At 44.2% G+C, this 21,034-nt stretch overlaps 1 protein-coding gene across 6 annotated transcripts in view; it reads left to right on the forward strand.

Annotated features, from left to right (window-relative positions):
- Positions 1-21,034, forward strand: part of ptprfb (protein tyrosine phosphatase receptor type Fb) — a 216,915-nt gene that overhangs the window by 88,369 nt on the left and 107,512 nt on the right. The gene's annotated exons all lie outside the window — the stretch shown is intronic.

Consider the following 21,034-nt stretch of genomic DNA (forward strand, 5'->3'; position numbering starts at 1 on the left):
ATGTGTGTTAAATATGAGAACGACTTGAAGACACTTTTGAAGATTGAGGATTGCCTGCCCATCTAGAGAATTATCAGAGAATGATTTAACGTAAACACAACCATTTTGAGACATATAAGTTGAACCTCCATCCTCCCGGGCGAGTTGGACATCCAGTGTCCTCCCTCTGCCTCCTGTCCTCAGAGCTAATGGATATAATTGAAGTGGACAGAGGTTCTGTGCCTCTCTGTCCAGCCTTCCATACCACTGAGCTGTGAGCTGTGCATCCCTCCCTTCATTGATTGTAATTTTGTCATGTGGGCTCACTGAGCTCGAGTCATCCTATGAGTTGATTTCATTAGGAAGTTAAAAAAAGCAGGGAAAGAAGATTGAGAGGTAGCCAGCAGGAGGATCAGGACCATCCATAGTAGCCATTATTACACTGACATGAAAGCAGATCTCCTTTCATTCAGGTACAGCCCCCCCCCCCCTTTTGAATCCCATCTTTTTCACACCCACCCCTCCTTCTTCTCATTGATTTAATGATGATGATGATATCATCGACTGGGCTTGCGTAATCATGCCGAAGGGACTTTTCTCTCACGCACAGAAGTGCCCCCGCCACCCCCGCCAACACACACACACACGCACGCACGCACACACACACACACACACACACACACACACACACTATCGTGAGAATTCTGTATTCTGCATAAAAGGAGCAGCGCTAACATGACATGTCGAGGCAGACTAGACTCAGTCCGTGGAATAAAACAGACAACTGTCTTTGTCCACACAGAGCAGAGCAGCTGCTGTCACTAGCAGACATGTGCTGTGCATTAAGCTGAGGCGTGGGTCTGTGATACTGTGCTGCTTGTTGTACTTCCTTTTCCCCAGAGTCAAAGCAAGTGAATTACATTCAACAGTAGTACAAAAAAGGACACCGACATAACAAGAGAACACGCAATGAAGGAGAGAGACTCCGCTGCCTCCGTCTCACTGGGAACACTGGCCAGGTGCTCCCAGTTACACTGGTGGCTCTCTAGCTCCGCCCCACCAGGAAGCTAGACCTAGACACACCCTCTCACAAACACACACACATGGCAGACACGCAGACATACTGTGCACAAGTCATTTGTGCACGTATTACTACACATTTTATATCGTTTCGATGCCATTTCAATTTCAGATACTTGTTGCTGGGAATAGTATTCTTTAGTTGTAGGATGTAGAATGCAGCCTAGATCAGGGGTTCTCAACCTTTTGTAACTTTAGGCCCACTTCTGATTGTTAAAACCGTTCCGAGGACCACCTTCCCAGATAAATGAAAGACAGAGGAAAAAATGTAATTGAAATTATGCATTTTAATTGAAGTTTTTGATCTATATAATTCTTGAGCACATTTAGATATAAAAATAAATAAATAACTAGCTAACTAACTGTCATCACACTTTTTTATTTTATTTTAATTAATATATTTGACAATACCACTACCTCCGTGGCCCACTACAAGGTGCTCTGAGGCCCACCAGTGGGCCACGGCCCAGTGGTTGAGAATAGCTGGCCTAGTTGACACTCGTATTGCTCCTCATTCTTCAGCATTCTTGAAATTGCAAACCGACAAAAATATTTGAATGAAGTCTGGAAAACGAGGTATGGTGTTTGTAAAAAGTGTAAGAACCTTGCAATTAGTCTGTCAGTTTCTTTTGCTTTTGTACGTGAGGACGACTGAGGAAACACAGAAGGTGTGAAGGACTTTACTGGTGAGGAACAGAGCCAAACTGTACATAGAACCATACAGCATACTTAATCAAAAGAACTGGCTGTCCCTTGGGTCTACTAGTCCAGTCCAGAACGCACACACACTCTCTCTCTCTCTCTCTCTCTCTCTCTTCCTCTCTCTCTCTCTCTCTCTCTCTCTCTCTCTCTTACTGTGGCTGTCTCTATTCTTTCCTTCCCTCTCTCTCTTTCTCTCTCTCTCTCTCTCTCTCACTCACACACACACACACACACACACACACACACACACACACACACACACACACACACACACACACACACACACACACACACACCTGTTTGTACAGCTATTTTAGTGAGGTAATGCATTGACGTAGTGCATTCCCTAGCCCCTAACCATAACCATCACAACTAAATCCCTAACCTGAACCCAATTCTAACCTAACCAATAAAACCAAGTCTTAACAGCCCTTAGAAGGTGTGTGAGAAAGTGAGGACTGGCCAAAATGTCCTTACTTCCCAAAAATGTCCTGAATTCCCAGGTATATAAAACTCAAATTGGTTCTCACTAAGATAGCTGTACAAGAACACCTAAGCACACACACACACACACACACACACACACACACACACACACACACACACACACACACACACACACACACACTCTCTCTCTCTCTCTCTCTCTCTCTCACACAGAGCAATGTCGTCAGCCGAACTCTATTTTTAGACTATTGTTTGTAGCCTAGCGATACATCAAGTCCATATCAACAGCACAGCACAGGAAAACAGTGGGCCAGCACCAAACAGAAGGAGACTAATGATCATCCTCCTTAACGGGCCTGTGGCCGCCCGGAGCTCTCAGAGGCGGCCGTCTCACCAGAAGGTTTTGCCGTTTCCAATCTTCAACCAGCTGACAGAAATCTGGGCAGGGGAAGGGAATAAGTAACAACCTGAGGCGGCCCGGGTAGTGCAGCGGTAGATTCCCTGCCTACCAACATGAGGGTTGCGGGTTCGAGCCCCTATGTTGCCTCCGGCTTGGCCGGGCGTCCATACAGGCACAATTGGCCGTGTCTGCGGGTGGGAAGCCAGATTAAGGGTATGTGTCCTGGTCGCTGCACTAGTGCCTCCTCTTGTCGGTCGGGGAGCCTGTTCGGGGGGAGGAGGACTGAGGGGAATAGCATGATCTTCCCTTGCCCTATGCCCTGCCGGTGGAACTCCTCGCTGTCAGGTGAAAAGAAGCGGCTGCCGACTGCACATGTATCAGAGGAAGCATGTGCTCGTCTACAACTCTCCCCAGATCGGCGGAGGGGCTGGAGCAACGACCAGGACACGGGGAATTGGCCAAGCACAATTGTGGAGCTGTGTGTGTGCTGTTAGGGTGCCCTTGAGCAAAGCACTGAACGCCCCGTAACTCCAGTAGAGCTGCTCAGTGTCCTGTGCCGGCCTCCAGGTGTGAATGTGTGTAACAGTGCGAGTGTGTGTAACAGTGCGAGTTGCTGGAAAACGGTGCACATGCTCAGTCAACCTCCAATGAATAAATCAAGGTTTAAAAAATGGACTCCATAAGTGAGTTTTGTGCTTCCAGAGAAAAGCCTGGCACTCGTGCGGTTACACGTGACCTGATCTGCATGGAGTGCTCATAGTTCACCAGTAGCCCTCCGTCAAAGTCGATCTGGATTATACGTTTTAGCAGAGCAAAGGAAGGTCGAGCATTAATTATGATTATTTCATATACTGGCTCTTTATTTCCATATGCCAATCCTGCAAAATATGGATCATAACAGTCATACCGCGAGAGCTTTAACACATGCTTTCAATATGTGCTCAAAGTATGCTGTAAGAGACTTCCGGGTATGGCGACGAAGCAGCCAGCAGCATAAACGTGCGCTCTCAGACGGTCTGAAAATTCCCCCAGTTTAAGACAATTAAGTGATTAGTTATTCGAAAATATGACGAACAAGGGGGACAAGCATATGGTGACAAGGAGTAATATACCTCAAACAAACGAGAAGGATGGAGATTCGATGCAAGAACCCGTGAAAGAAAAGCCAGCGGAAAACAGCGGAGAAAATGGCGGACAGCCACCTCCTCTAGACAGCGTGCTTGCTGCCATACACGCTGAAATTAAGGCTGTTCGCGCTGACGTGAAGACGGAATTAGCCAATTTTCGTGACACGATTAAAAAGGATATGAGGGAAGAGTTGGGAAACCTCAGAGAACAAGTGAACCAGAAATTAAGTGACATCGTAACGGAGATGAAAGACACAACGGGCAGGGTGGAAGAAGTTGAACACCGAGTGGATGAGGTTGAAAACTGGAGCGCCGCAGCTAAGGAAGTGATCTGCCATACTCTGCAAATCCAAGAAGACATGCAGGCTAAACTGACAGACATCGAGGCCCGTTCGCGTAGAAACAACTTACGCATACACGCAATCCCCGAGGGAGCGGAGGGAAATAACGTACAGGCGTTTCTGGAGAACTTTATTAAAACGGAGTTGTCGCTCCCAGATACAGCCCTTGGAATACAACGCTGCCACAGATCACTTGGACCTAAACCACCACAGGACGCCAACCCGAGATCCATGGTCATATACTTCCTGGAATATAGAATCAAAGAGCTTGTACTACACACGGCCTGGAAGAAGAAGGAGACCCACTTCAATGGCAAACGCGTCTTCTTCGACCAAGACTACCCGACAGAAACTCAAAAGAAAAGAAAGGAATATAATCCCATCAGAAAAGTCCTAAAAGAGAAGGGTCTACGATTCCAAACCCCACCCCCCGCAAAGCTTCGAGTCTTTTTTGACGAGGGTCCCATCACCTACAACACGGCAAGCGATGCGATGGAGGATCTGAAGAAGAGGGGACTGATCACAGACGGTGGCGAGAGCAGCAGCGGAGGCAGCTCTACTGGTCCCACACCTTTGCAGACGCTGAAGAAAAGCTCCTGGGAGAAGAGGGGACCAAAAACAAAATACCAGGACCAACGCCTCCATTCCGAGCGAGCTACGGGTTTACTCCAGAGATTCCGCCGAAACGATAATTGAAGGCTCCGTGAGTAAAGGGTTTACCAGTGACTATAATCTTTGATGACGTACGGACTTCCCACGGGAGTGTTTGATGGGTCCGGACGGACATAGACTATGCTACAGGTACACCTAATGGATCTGTTTAAAAAGGGCTGACGTTGCATAATGTCTATAGAGCATAACGTTTTCGTTATAGATACAGCTCAAACGATAATGAAGCTATTTTAAGTTCTTTTCACTGGTTTTTTGTTACTTACATGGGAAATAATAACTAGAGCATCACTTTTTTGTTACAGATACTGTTAAATTTATAATGAAGCTATTTTAATTTCTTTACAATGTTTATGGTTCCTAACATGGGGTAGGATACAGCTACAGCATCATTTTCTCAATATAGATACTGCTCAAATCAGAAAAGTAGCTGTGTCTTTTACTGTTTTACAATGTTCCTAATGTGGGGAAAAATACAGCTTCAGTATCCTTAGTTCACATACTGTTTAATTCATCTCAATGACTGGGCCATTTTGTCTGAGAGTCCAAATAGGCTACAGTAGGCTAGAACCCACTATTTGGTGTGTGCTGAATATACTCATTAGAGGATTATATCAGTTTGCACCCAGAGGGGCCCTCCACTAGCTGAAGGCTCCCCCTCTCTACTTAGAAGCTATTTGTTTCTTTTTTTTTGGAAGTCGCTATTGGTTATATTTGTCAATTTAATGTTTTGTTTTGTTGCACAGACAGACGTTATTGTGTTGTGGTCTATGAGGGAGCTCATTATGGTTTTACAAAAGGTTTTTGAGAACAAATGTCACATCAGGAATATAGAGTGATCACTCTAAACGTTAATGGGTTGCATAATCCCATCAAAAGAAGTAAATTAATAACTAAAATGAAGAGGGAACAACAACATATTATTTTCTGGCAAGAGACTCACCTCTCTTCTAAAGAGCATGAGAAACTGAAAAACTTGGGATTTAAAAACACATTTTATTCTTCCTATAGAAAGGGACATGCCAGAGGTGTAGCAATATTAATCTCAAATAAAGTGACTTTCCAGCTCTCATCGCAGGTTGTGGACATGGAGGGACGGTATGTCCTGGTAAAAGGATTCCTCGATCATAAACAAGTAACACTCCTTAATGTCTACAGACCTCCCGGAAATGACAAAATGTTTATTAAAAAAATATTTGACATAATAACTGCAGAGTCCGCCGGTGTCCTGATCTGTGGAGGGGACTGGAATGTCCAACTACAACCCACCCTTGATTCGACTAACTTGATGAAAAAGACAAACACTGAGACATTGACAGTTAAAAAACTACTCAGAGAGGCCGGGATGATTGACATATGGAGGGAACTCCATCCAATGGAAAAGCAGTACACTTTTTTCTCCCACCCCCATGCTGTTCATTCAAGATTGGACTATTTTTTCATGTTCAACACAGAGAGACATAGAATCATAGACTGTGATATAGGAGTTAAGGACATATCGGACCATGCAGGTGTATATTTAACCCTACATTTGGACAACAAAGCTAAAGAAACGACATGGAGACTCAATACTAGCCTCATTAATGACCCTCTGTTCAAGGAGTTCATTAAGGTGGAATTTAAAAACTACTTGGATCAGAACACTACTGAGGGAATTTCTCCTAGTATTTTATGGGATGCTGCTAAAGCAGTAATCAGAGGAAAAATTATAATGTGGTCATCGATAAAGAAAAAGGAAAAACAAAAACATTTAAAGGACTTACTGGAGGAACTAAAAAATTTAGAAACCAGACATATGGAACTCAATGACCCCCTCTTGCTGAGGCAAATAATTATAACTAAACAAAAAATAAACGAAATATATGACAAACAGGTGGAAATTAAGGTGAAATTTATTAAACAAAGGTATTACGAGAACGGTCCAAGAGCAAAGAAATTATTAGCTTGGCGGATACGTAGACAACAGGCCGAGAGATCCATTTACAAAGTTAAAGACCCCCATACTGGCACGATGTGTTACAAATTAGAAGAAATACAACAATCTTTTGAAAAATATTATAAAGACCTATACACACAACCCGAAGGCGCTAATCCCTCATCCATTACTAAATTTCTTGATTCACTTGATTTACCATCAATCGGGATCGAAGGAAATGAAACAATGACACGCATGATAACACAAATGGAGATAGAAAATGCCATTGCAAGACTCAAAACAAGCAAAATGGCAGGAATGGATGGATATCCGGCGGAGTGGTATAAGACATTTAGTGACTTAATAACACCTACACTCTTGACGTGCTTCAACTACACGCTTAAGGGGGGAGAGATACCCATCTCTTGGAAACAAGCAATGATATCGGTAATTCCTAAAACTGGCAAAGACAAGACAGAATGTAGCTCCTATAGGCCGATATCAGTACTAAATATAGATTATAGACTATATGCCTCAATACTAATGAAAAGGCTTGAGAACATAATTCCAAATCTAATTGATGAAGACCAGACTGGATTCGTTAAAAACAGACAGACACAAGATAATGTGAGACGCACTTTACACCTGGTTGAACATATGAGCAATGGTATTGAAAAATCTATTGTTCTCAGCCTTGATGCCGAAAAGGCGTTTGACTCAGTCAGATGGGATTACCTGTATTTAGTATTGCAACGTTTTGGCTTCAACAGTGACGTAATTGAATGTCTGAAGTGTCTATATCACTCTCCCTCCGCCAGGGTTAAAATAAACGGCAGTCTTGCCAGAACTGTCATGCTTGAAAGGGGGTGTCGCCAGGGGTGTCCCTTAAGCCCCGCCCTCTTCGCACTATTTATCGAACCCCTCGCACAAGCAATTAGAGAAGATGTGGAAATAACAGGGATATTGGTCGGAGGAAAGGAATACAAAATATGCTTATATGCAGACGACGTTCTGTTGACCCTCACCAACCCAGACACAAGTCTACCTAAACTAATGTCCCGTCTAAAAGATTTTGGTCGATACTCAGGGTACAAATTGAACATGCAAAAAACACAAACATTCACATATAATTACTCTCCACACATAGAAATACAGAGACTATGTCATTTTAAATGGGAAAACAACACCATTAAATACTTAGGGGTCGTAATACCAAAAGACCTGTCCACCATCTACAAAGTTAATTTCCCCCCTATTACAAAGGAGATCTGCATTGATTTAAAAAGATGGGCCCTATTACCACTGGACATGCATAATCGAATAGATACAGTCAAAATGAACATTCTACCACGACTGCTCTTCCTTTTCCAATCACTCCCAATAGAAATACCCCCTCACCAGTTTAACGACTGGAGGAGAATGATCTCGGCATTCATATGGAGAGGTCAAAAGCCCAGGATTAAATTTAACACCTTACAGTTGTCCAAAGAAAAAGGGGGATTATCTCTCCCATGTCTAGAAGACTATTATAAGGCGGCTCAACTGAGATATTTGATTAATTGGTGCAACCCACTTTATAGCGCAAAATGGAAAGACTTGGATCAGAGTCAGTTACCTATACCGATTCAAGCACTGATAGGAGATAGAACTCTTTATTTAACTCACTCGATGAATCTGAATGATTGGACAAAAACTCCCTTGGATACTTGGTTTAAAGAATGCCGCAAACTAAAATTAGATAGGAATGCACGAATGCTCAGATGGGTGTTTCATGATAGGGATTTTAAACCTGCTCAGTTGGATGGGAGGTTTGGGCAATGGACTACTAGGGGTATTACGGCATACTGTTCCATTTCCTCCAGCAGTGGACTGGACAGCTTCCAACAGCTCTCAGACAAGTATGGTTTAGAAAAACAGGATCTTTACAGATACTTTCAGGTCAGGCACCACTTTGACAGAAATGTTAGAATTACCCAGGAAACTGAAATGAACTTGATTGAGTTACTCATTGAAGCTTATAAGTCCAACCCTCAGAAAAAACTGGTTGCCAGAATCTACTCATGTTTACAATCTTCCAAGACTCACTCCACAATGTATGTTAAATCAAAATGGGAGAAAGAAGCGAATATGTCTCTTACAGAGGAGGAGTGGTTTAATATATGTAAAACACAGGTACACACGTCAAGTTCGGGTCAATGGAGAGAATTTGTATGGAAAAATTTGATCAGGTTTTTTATCACCCCAAAGATAAAACAGAGACAGATTGGCAACACAGATCATGGTCACTGCTGGAGGAAATGTAACAACACCATGGCCGACCACTTTCATACTTTTTGGGACTGTGCTGTAATTCAACCATACTGGCTGGGAGTAGTAGCTGAGATAAACACAATAATGGGCTTAAGGCTTAACCACGATTTTAGTACAATTTACTTATGCAATATACCACACAAGCTCAATTCACATGATAGATACCTTCTCCACATACTGCTCGCAGCCAGTAAAAAAGCTATAACGAGGAAGTGGTTGAATGTAGAACCTCCAACGAGATCAGAGTGGATAGGGCTGGTAAAGGAAATTTACAAAATGGAAAGTCTGACCTTTTCTTTGAGATTATGCATGGACAAATTTGTCAACCACTGGATGAGATGGTCTCTGTATCTGGGTAGTTCAAAGGACCTCTGTGAGGGGTAACCTACAGGTGATCCAATCACTCTGTATACTGTGTTTTTGGTTTTGTTTTGTTTTATTTTTCCTCTCCCATTCTCTCCATGTGATAATCCCCATGGGATGTGATTATTGTCTCATATGCAACCCACAACAACTCTGTAAACTAGATGTGAAGAAGATGGAGGTGCTCCTTCAAGACCTGTTATTATTTTATTTTATTTGAACTTGTAACAGTTCCTGCCACTGATGTCTGTCTTTGTTATGTGCACTGTACCTGTATGTCTGTTCTTTTGCACTTGCAAATGGAAAAACTGAATAAAAACAAAGTATAAAAAAAAAAAAAAGTATGCTGTAAGAGCCGTGGGATGATAACTGACAACTTTGAATGTCAAAAGATTTTTATAAGAAATGACATGACGTTAAACAAGGTACACAACAAGTCAAGGAGTTGCATTATGTAGATTGTATTATACTTATGCAACTGGATGTCTTTCTTCTGATTTTGACGCATCGGTGTGTCAATATTGATGTTGTGTTACTAATGAAAACCCCTCCTTATGAAGCATCAGATTTCAATTTATTTCCGCATAACAACACAAATATTGTTTAAATTGAATGTTTTCTGAGTATTTTGTGCACCTTATTTTTCAAGTTGGAATGGTTAGACTGTTCGGACCGATGGCTTAATTGTAAAGGTTGGCAACTAATGCAAAGGTTGAATGTGTAGGAAATTCAGGTTATACGGAAATACGTATCGTCGCTGTCGGGTGAAAACCTCATAACGCCACTTTGTCTTGATTTGAATTGAAGGGTTACATGCTGCTCTTCTGTGGCTTCAGAAAAGTCTCTACAGCCCTGAGGTCAGGGTTAGTGGTAACCCTAACCCTGAGGCTGATGAAACCCGTTCAATACCCACTGGATACACTTCAAAATGTATGATGGGGTCAAGCGGAAAACAAGGCAATTTGTCTTCGTTACTGGAAAGTTGACATTTTGGACAAGAGTGATATGTACATGCAGGACCTTTACACACAGAGTTCCTTCAATAGAGGACCTGGTTCCTGTAATTGACCGTAGAGATGGTTATACCCCACACGTCCTTCTTCTTCTCCTCCTCTGCCTCCTGCAGGGCTGATCACGACTGGCTGTGACGGTGGCTCACCTGCAGAGAGTCATGTTTTCACAGCAGCCGAGTCGGGCTTTAGCACTCTCTCCAGTCACGAGTCTCTCCAGTCACGAGTCTCTCCAGTCACGAGTCTCTCCAGTCACTCTGTAATTCTGTCACGCCGCAAACAGCCCCGCTCTTTGTTCCTGCCGCTTCTCACGCCCCCGCCTCAAAGGTCACCCCGCCACGACTTAGACAGGCCCAAAGTCAGCTCAGCAGCTCCCCATTAAGTGTGTGTGTGTGTGTGTGTGTGTGTGTGTGTGTGTGTGTGTGTGTGTGTGTGTGTGTGTGTGTGTGTGTGTGCGCGTGCGTGCGTGCGTGTGTGTTTGAGAGAAAGAAAGAGAGAAACAGAAACAGAGTGAGAGGCAGACTTGAGTGTTCTTTTATGGTTGTCACACTAACACTATCATAGATCCCATAATACAAGCCAAGCTCTGAGCTAATCTGAGGATCCACAGTCACAACTCAGAATGTTCTTGTGAATAATGGGCTACAGCAGAACTACGTTTTGAAAAGTACAGTCCTGGACACAGAAACAGGTTGACATTGTTAGTATGTACAGTAACACAGCTCCTCTTAAGAGATTGGTCTGATTTCTAGACTGCATTGTCAAAACAGATGCAAGGGGGTAGTGGTTATCCATGAGTGCTCAATCTGAACGCAAAGTATTTTTCCAAAGGTGAACACGTGAACACCCCCCATTAAAGACTACAGCCGACATCGACTGGCACGTACGTTCTGCACCTGCGTGAGACTGTGGATACAAAAACAGATACCTGAAACAAAGCAGCGTTTGTCTACCATTTTCACACCACTCTTTCTCACCACTAAAGCAGTTTTGTAATACTGTATAGCCGCTTAATCGAGAATATGCCTGATAAAAAGTTGCAAATGATGACGCTGGTTTGTTGGCAGCGCTTATCTTGTCTTTTTGCTTGTGGAAGAAGAAAGGAAGAGGTGATATCGTACAGCACCAGGCCCAAGGGGCTTTCCTGAAGGCCATGTCGCTGTGAGAATGGGAATGATCTGCTGATGAGAGGAAGTTGAAAAATGAGAACAACGTTTTGCGTGTGCCCACTCTTCTCGTGCAGTGCTTCGCTTAACCAGCTGACCACCAGCCAATCAGAGTGATCTCTCTCACCCACAGCGATTCGACACGTTGAAGTGGCTGGTAAGCCACCGATAGGCCGACTGGTGCCAACCGTGCAGGATCATTTTAATAATAATTAATCATTTTGATAATATTCTTAGACTTTCTTCTTTCTTCTTAGACTTGAAAAGTCTAACAGTTAACTAAATTTTGAATAATATTCTTGCTCTGTCTTGATATGTAATGTAGCATTTTAGGTAGTTGTTAACATGAAATATTGGTATATACAGTAGGTGTTGCCTTATCTAGTTGTTGAGAGAGAGAGAGAGAGAGAGAGCGAGCGAGCGAGAGAGAGAGCTGACTTATATGAGGTCTTATAAATAATGATGCAGACAAGCCTAAGACTAGAAGGGAGAGAGGCTGAGAAACACTGTTGCTTCTTTCCTTCTCTCTCTCTCTCTCTTCCTCCCTCTCCCTCTTCTTTCCTTACCTCTCTCTCTCTCTCCCTCTCTCTCCCTCCCTCCCTCTTCTTTCCTTACCTCTCTCTCTCTCCCTCCCTCTCCCTCTTCTTTCCTTACCTCTCTCTCTCTCTCTCCCTCTCCCTCTTCTTTCCTTACCTCTCTCTCTCTCTCTCCCTCTTCTTTCCTTACCTCTCTCTCTCTCTCTCTCTCTCTCTCTCCCTCTCCCTCTTCTTTCCTTACCTCTCTCTCTCTCCCTCTCTCTCCCTCCCTCTCCCTCTTCTTTCCTTACCTCTCTCTCTCTCTCCCTCTCCCTCTTCTTTCCTTACCTCTCTCTCTCTCCCTCTCTCTCCCTCCCTCTCCCTCTTCTTTCCTTACCTCTCTCTCTCCCTCCCTCTCCCTCTTCTTTCCTTACCTCTCTCTCTCTCTCCCTCTCCCTCTTCTTTCCTTACCTCTCTCTCTCTCTCTCCCTCTTCTTTCCTTACCTCTCTCTCTCTCTCTCTCTCCCTCCCTCTCCCTCTTCTTTCCTTACCTCTCTCTCTCTCCCTCTCTCTCCCTCCCTCTCCCTCTTCTTTCCTTCTCTCTCTCTCTCTCCCTCTCCCTCTTCTTTCCTTACCTCTCTCTCTCTCTCTCCCTCTCCCTCTTCTTTCATTACCTCTCTCTCTCTCTCTCCCTCCCTCTCCCTCTTCTTTCCTTACCTCTCTCTCTCTCTCTCCCTCCCTCTCCCTCTTCTTTCCTTACCTCTCTCTCTCTCTCTCCCTCTCCCTCTTCTTTCCTTACCTCTCTCTCTCTCTCTCCCTCCCTCTCCCTCTTCTTTCCTTACCTCTCTCTCTCTCCCTCCCTCTCCCTCTTCTTTCCTTACCTCTCTCTCTCTCTCTCTCTCTCCCTCTCCCTCTTCTTTCCTTCTCTCTCTCTCTCCCTCCCTCTCCCTCTTCTTTCCTTACCTCTCTCTCTCTCTCTCTCTCTCCCTCTCCCTCTTCTTTCCTTACCTCTCTCTCTCTCTCTCTCTCCCTCTCCCTCTTCTTTCCTTACCTCTCTCTCTCTCTCTCTCTCCCTCTCCCTCTTCTTTCCTTACCTCTCTCTCTCTCCCTCTCTCTCCCTCCCTCTCCCTCTTCTTTCCTTCTCTCTCTCTCTCCCTCCCTCTCCCTCTTCTTTCCTTACCTCTCTCTCTCTCTCTCCCTCCCTCTCCCTCTTCTTTCCTTACCTCTCTCTCTCTCCCTCCCTCTCCCTCTTCTTTCCTTACCTCTCTCTCTCTCTCTCTCCCTCCCTCTCCCTCTTCTTTCCTTACCTCTCTCTCTCTCTCTCCCTCTCCCTCTTCTTTCCTTACCTCTCTCTCTCCCTCCCTCTCCCTCTTCTTTCCTTACCTCTCTCTCTCTTGCCCCCCCCCCCCCTCCCTCTGTTTAATATGGTGTGGTGGTAGTAGCATGCTGGCATGGCGTTTAGGATAGTATGGATAGATGACCAGAGGGAACAGTGACTCATTACTCGGGTAACGATGCGGTTGCTCTGACCTTGAGCGGACCCTCTCGAATTGAACTGCCTCAGTAAATGTCCAGGTAAATGGTGCTTGTCTGTCTGTGTGATGTATGAAATAAACCACCGCCGGCTGGAGAAGACATCTCAGTCCACAACATCACTCTTAACCGTGCAGTGGACTCCCACTTCGCCATGGCGAGGTCATATTTTATATGTTCATTGCGTTTACATTTCACGAGCATGTAAAATGTGAAGTGCAATGACTCAAATCAAGAAATAGCGAAAATGGTGTCTAAATCATCCTTTGACACTAATGATGATGCATTTCTCTGTGTTGAAATGGATAGAGTGACTGTAAAGTTCATAGGTTTCCTCCATAGCCAACAGCCATATCATGTTGACGTGTGTCCATGAGCAAGACACGCACTGTAAAAGTTCATGACTTTTATTTACTTGCCTCTGCTGGCGACCATGGAGCTGCCACATTGACAGGTCTCTGGCACAGCTCACCGGGGGCCTGTATTGGAGATATAAATATTCACGCTGACATTAATAAGAAATAAACTAATTACAGCAGAGATCCAACAGAAATGCCTAGTGAAAAGGTAATATATCATAATGCTAAAGTCCTGTAGCCTAATAATGCTGCTTTGTCATTATGCTTTTTTGGCTTGTGAATGAAAAGGCTTCTGAGTCGTAACACACTCTCCAACAAACGAGCACAAGCTGCAAAGTGAGTGAGCTGAAAGGCAGAAATCTCAGTGCCAAAGTGGCAAATAGCCTAATTGTTGAGCCCTTCATCTTGATAAACAACTCTATCAAACTCATTCTGGTTATGGGATGGGACTGTAAAAACATTGCACTGAAGAGTTAATTTGCAAAAACAAGGTCAACGCCATTCTTAAAATGAATAAACACCTGAAGAAATAAGACATACAAATCCACCGGTTTTTGCAAATGAACTCCTACCTTCAACCTCTACCTGCTCACTCATCTGCTAAATGTCTTGGCCAGGTCTCCCTTGTCAAAGAGATCCTTGATCTCAATGGTTCAACAGAAATCTCAAATTGACATCTGCAAAGGTCCCTATAAGTTGAGAAAAGCTCTCGCATACAAGCCAATTTGGAGCTATATTCTGTGACTTCTGCGGTGTTGTGGAACATTCTCATGTCCTTTGGAAAGTTGGGAGACAGCAGACCTGTCTGTAGACAGGAGGAATGTCATCTAATGGTAGCAGATCAAAGGGGCCATCATTACCTGGATCCTCCACTGTCACAGGGTGCTTTAGGACGCGTCACAGTCAGAGCAGTGGCACAGCTTGGCTTGAAGTTGCAGGGCAGCTCTCTCTCTCTCTCTTCAGCTCACACAGGTCTCTCTCTCTCTTCAGCTCGTTTCAAACATCTGATGGAGAAAAGATTTAATATCTTGAAAGGTCAGCGGAGAAATATGCAAGGAATCAAAGCTTCTCTGCCAGAGAAAAAAAACGCTCTCATGGGCGATGAAAACATGTCATACATCAAACTTTAGAGTGGTACAGCTTCCAGTTCCAGCTTCTAATATTAATAGAGTTCTGCCCTATGAGTCAATTTTATGCCTCCCTGATTCTATGATGGGGAAAGAGGCAACAATGATACAGCACAATGTTGAAAATTAATTGGCATTGAATGCCGTTTCCAAAAATGTGGGACGTGTAGTGGCTTTAGTGTGTTGACTGTATTCAGTGGTCATGTGATTTAGCATGTTGACTGTATTCAGTGGTCATGTGATTTAGCGTGTTGACTGTATTCAGTGGTCATGTGATTTAGCATGTTGACTGTATTCAGTGGTCATGTGATTTAGCATGTTGACTGTATTCAGTGGTCATGTGATTTAGCATGTTGACTGTATTCAGTGGTCATGTGATTTAGCGTGTTGACTGTATTCAGTGGTCATGTGATTTAGCGTGTTGACTGTATTCAGTGGTCATGTGATTTAGCGTGTTGACTGTATTCAGTGGTCATGTGATTTAGCATGTTGACTGTATTCAGTGGTCATGTGATTTAGCATGTTGACTGTATTCAGTGGTCATGTGATTTAGCATGTTGACTGTATTCAGTGGTCATGTGATTTAGCGTGTTGATTGACTGTATTCAGTGGTCATGTGATTTAGCGTGTTGACTGTATTCAGTGGTCATGTGATTTAGCATGTTGACTGTATTCAGTGGTCATGTGATTTAGCGTGTTGACTGTATTCAGTGGTCATGTGATTTAGCATGTTGACTGTATTCAGTGGTCATGTGATTTAGCATGTTGACTGTATTCAGTGGTCATGTGATTTAGCGTGTTGACTGTATTCAGTGGTCATGTGATTTAGCATGTTGACTGTATTCAGTGGTCATGTGATTTAGCGTGTTGACTGTATTCAGTGGTCATGTGATTTAGCATGTTGACTGTATTCAGTGGTCATGTGATTTAGCATGTTGACTGTATTCAGTGGTCATGTGATTTAGCGTGTTGACTGTATTCAGTGGTCATGTGATTTAGCATGTTGACTGTATTCAGTGGTCATGTGATTTAGCATGTTGACTGTATTCAGTGGTCATGTGATTTAGCATGTTGACTGTATTCAGTGGTCATGTGATTTAGCGTGTTGATTGTATTCAGTGGTCATGTGATTTAGCGTGTTGATTGTATTCAGTGGTCATGTGATTTAGCGTGTTGACTGTATTCAGTGGTCATGTGATTTAGCATGTTGACTGTATTCAGTGGTCATGTGATTTAGCATGTTGACTGTATTCAGTGTCATGTGATTTAGCGTGTTGACTGTATTCAGTGGTCATGTGATTTAGCGTGTTGATTGTATTCAGTGGTCATGTGATTTAGCGTGTTGATTGTATTCAGTGGTCATGTGTTTGGTGGATTTAGCGTGTTGATTGTATTCAGTGGTCATGTGATTTAGCGTGTTGACTGTATTCAGTGGTCATGTGATTTAGCGTGTTGATTGTATTCAGTGGTCATGTGATTTAGCGTGTTGACTGTATTCAGTGGTCATGTGTTTGGTGGATTTAGCGTGTTGATTGTATTCAGTGGTCATGTGATTTAGCGTGTTGACTGTGTGCAGTGGTCATGTGTTTAGCATGTTGACTGTATTCAGTGGTCATGTGATTTAGCGTGTTGACTGTGTGCAGTGGTCATGTGTTTAGCATGTTGACTCTATTCAGTCATGTGACTGTATTCAGTCATCATGTGTTTGGTGGATTTAGCGTGTTGACTGTGTGCAGTGGTCATGTGTTTAGCATGTTGACTCTATTCAGTCATGTGACTGTATTCAGTCGTCATGTGTTTGGTGGATTTAGCGTGTTGACTGTGTGCAGTTGTCATGTGTTTAGCATGTTGACTCTATTCAGTCATGTGACTGTATTCAGTCGTCATGTGTTTGGTGGATTTAGCGAGTTGACTGTGTGCAGTTGTCATGTGTTTAGCATGTTGACTCTATTCAGTCATGTGACTTGACTGTATTCAGTGGTCATGTGTTTGGTGGCAGTAAACAAATTAGTTCCTCACTGGTTAGGAAAGGCCTTTATTTGCTTGGCATGCATTATAGCCCCCGGTGCAGAGGCGGGAAAATGACTGGGACACAATGGCAGTAATAAATATCTCAGGCAAGTGCGGACAACAAACCTGACTGGATAAACAGCAGAGAAATCTTCCCAGGCAGGACAACAAACCTGACTGGATAAACAGCAGAGAAATCTTCCCAGGCAAGATAAATACGTACAGAAGCTATGGGGATGATTTAATACCGAGCCCCACGCCTCCGACAACTTAATCCTCTCCTTCCCTTTGCGCTATTCAAATCATCCACAATGACCAAAATAGGTCTGTTGTGTAACTGCTCCCCCCGCACACACACATGACTTTTTATTCTCTTTGATTCTCTTTAAGCGCTGCAGCCAATTCTAAATTATAAGTGATGTGTGTGTTCGTCCGTCGCCCGTCCGATTGAGCAGTGCACCGAGATGTGCGCATGAGATGTAGACTATAGGCCCCTCCCCCCGGCTGTACAAGGAAGAAAGCGCCGCGGCTCAAAGCTGTGAAACGCGCGCGCGCGCGCACACACACACACACACACACACACACACACGTGTGCGCGCGTGTACGCACATACAGTGCCAGAGAGTGGGGAGAGGGGGGTGAGCAAGAAGGGTCCGACCTGCGCAAACCTGCACCGCTTGCTTACTTCAACACTTGCTGGGTGTCATTATTTTTGCCTGCTGGTGGGTTTCCATAGTTGTACTGTAGGCTACTGCCATTTTACTAGCTCGTTTCGTGGTGTGAACAAGGTGAGTGGTCCGTGCACCACGTTTTGAAATTGTCTGAAGAAAATAATCGCAAGTGTGAAGATTTGAGCGTGCCGTTTGGTGGAGGGTGTTTGGCCCCTTTTATGTAGGGGTGCTATTTGGTACAACCTGCTGTAGGAATGCAGGAGCACAAACACGCACGTGCACACGCAAACACGTGCACGTGCAAACACGCGCACACACACACGCACACCCACCGATCCACAGATGTAGCCCCCTACTGTATTTGCAAGCTCCGTTGTGACTGCCTGTGTCACCGGTTTAATTTTTCACACCATCTGCTGGCTGGAGGCTCGGCGTCGTACATCATAAGCAGGCTGACAGATACAAACTGCATCTGTCTACACGCGCGTCTCCCAAGGACTCACGCAATATGGCGGGGCGGAATCACTCTGCTGGCCACCCAATCTGCATCTACGCCTCCTCACTTCCAAGGACTCGGGCATTACAAGCAGGAGAGGTGGCCTCTTAGCTCTGCTCAGGGTTCAAGTACTCCCAGCAACTCGTGTGACTCCCCTGATGTGCTGCTCAGGGTTGGGGTCAACGGGCGATTTGGGAGACCGGCGTCCTTCAACCCAAAGACTTGAGTTTAAGGCCTAGTATCTGCAGGCAGCTGCCACTCTGCTGCAGTGCTCATGAGCACGGCACTGCAGCTGACCCTGCGCACTCACCTTCCTGTGTGCCTATAGGGAGATTATCACCAAAACAACACAGTTCAGAAAGGTGAATTACAAAATTGAAAAGCTTATTTCTTCACAAGGTTTATAGATAGTATTCGATCAGCATCATCACCGTCGCCGCGGTCATGTTGTTGACATACCGTCCTGCACGCACAGCGCTGCAGCTGACGACTAGTAACAGCCCTATTGTCGTTTCTGTTGAGTTAAGATCTATTACAAAATACGATGTGATGAAAGCAATAAAAACCCCAGGGTTGTTGTTTGTATGCTGCCGTTAATGCCTCTAATAAACAAAAGAAAAAATGAGGTGAACAGACTTTGCTGTGAGAAGCTGGCAGAAAGTTTCACCCGTCTCTCCTAACTATCCACACATCCACTCTCCTGTGCTGACGTATCCTGAGTCACGCTGCCTTCACGTCTGTGGATGGTAGAGATAGCATAGAAACAAACCACGGGGGCTTTATTGCTGTCATTACTACAGCCATGTATAACACAGGCCACCATCCTAACACAACAGGAACGGTAATAGACGATAGAGGTAACGCTGACGGCGGCTAGCTTCCTATTAGCGCTGCTCTCACATAGGCTATCACTAGTGGAGAGCTGCAGCGCTATGTCAACAACATGCCTGCAGCAACTGTGATGACGCCGATCGAATACTATCTATATCTTCCATCCTAAGTGAAATAATGTAGAGAATCGACCCCGACCCTGGTTGAATGACCCGTACTTTTCCCCAGAGAGTTGTTTGTCACATTGGACAAAATGTTTCATGTGGAGGCATCTTCTGTATATAGATTCAGTCTTGCTTTGGGGGTGATTTAGCTTTTTATCACCTGCTCTTGTCCATCAGTTGCTCCATGCCCCTGGCAAGTTGTATCTGTAAAGACTGCAATGTCTGGTATGTCTCCCCGACCCGTCCATGCTGATCATGTCTGTGGCCGCGGGGGATAGCCAGCGAGGTCAATGAGCAGAAACAACATAGAAGTGACTGATAGAAACGAGGCAAAACCAACAGAGACAGAAACAGACATCTTAATTGTTTGAGAATGTGGAATTTCAGAAATAAGTTCATGACTTCTTTTTTTCCAGCACAGGTAGTGAATTAGACCAGTGTGTGGGCTGCCTGCCTCCCACCACCGTTTTTGTTGTGGCATTATTGAAATTAAAACCTCACAACACATCTCCAGTCTGTCCTAATGACTCAAGAGTGAAGTTACATTTCTCTACTTTATCCCTTAAAACCCAACCGATTTAGCCAAATTTTACATCCTGAAAGCTTTTTAGGAAAGACTCCAATACTGGGATATTTTTATCCCATTTTATGTGGGTCAGTGGTTTTCAAAGAGTGTTTTAAGGCCATAGGCGTCAGAGCTTTTTCAAAGTTTTCTTCGAATGAACAGATTAGCTCCTTCTCCACGAATAAGATTTGGGAGCAAGATATGGACAAAATTAGTGTCGATGGTAACTTCTCATTTAGCACCACGTACAGGCAGATACATACCTGATGTTATCTCCAGATTTTAGGAGAGAGAGAGCGAGATAGAGAGAGAACAAAACAAAACTCATGTAACACCGATATTCCTCTTGTTAAACTTCAATTATTTTTTATTTAGGTCTTTTCTATATACCCACATACTTCATAGCTTTATGGTATAATAAAAACGGTGGGGAAAAAATGTGTGTGGTGGTTACATACACACATACATTTTGTTGTCACTATATCGAACCTAGAATGATCAAACCTATTATTATTATTGCCACCGCTCTTGTCAGGAGGTATTGAATACCCCCATCTGGATGTTATCTTCGGGCTTCAGACGATATTGGAGACGTGAGGCGACATGTGCATGAGTTCATATCTGTGCATCGTCAAGTGACAGCAGGGCTATCTGTGAATTGATGTGCCCAGATTAAATATCTGTCACACACAACTGCAGTTCAATTCAACCCAATTAGAGATTTGACTGACGACTGATTGCAGAAGCGTTGTGTTGCCCGTGAGAGCGTGACGGACGTGATTGTCAGTCGCGTGTCACTGTGCGTGCATTCTGATCCACAGACACACCGCTTTCTGCGTTAAGGCTATGAAGGCTGTCAAGAGAAGTACCACGGCTATATTTCCCTTTTTATAGTTTAAGCTTGCTTCATTTTTGGGGTATTCCCCCACTGTTGATCCATACACATTTACTCCTGATGATTATTTGAGCTCAGAATGCTTTCACACACAAAAAATGCAACCCAAATGCTCACTCACTTGCAGCTCAGTGCTCTGTGCCTGACAGGCAGCTACAGAGTCACTTTGCATCAGATCAAATCAGCCGTTGCTTCGTGCTATTTCTCCCACTCTAGTTGTAAGTGATGTGTCCTCATCCGAGGTTCAAGGTTCATAAGGCCATCATAAAGAATGTGCTGATGGAGGCAGGTGGTTGCTTTCCGTGAGGTCATTGTCTTTAAATAGCTGCTCTTCTGTCTTATTGTGTATGGCCCAGGCC

The sequence above is a fragment of the Poromitra crassiceps genome, assembly GCF_964638095.1.
Source record: "Poromitra crassiceps genome assembly, chromosome: 23".
Classification (NCBI taxonomy): domain Eukaryota; kingdom Metazoa; phylum Chordata; class Actinopteri; order Beryciformes; family Melamphaidae; genus Poromitra; species Poromitra crassiceps.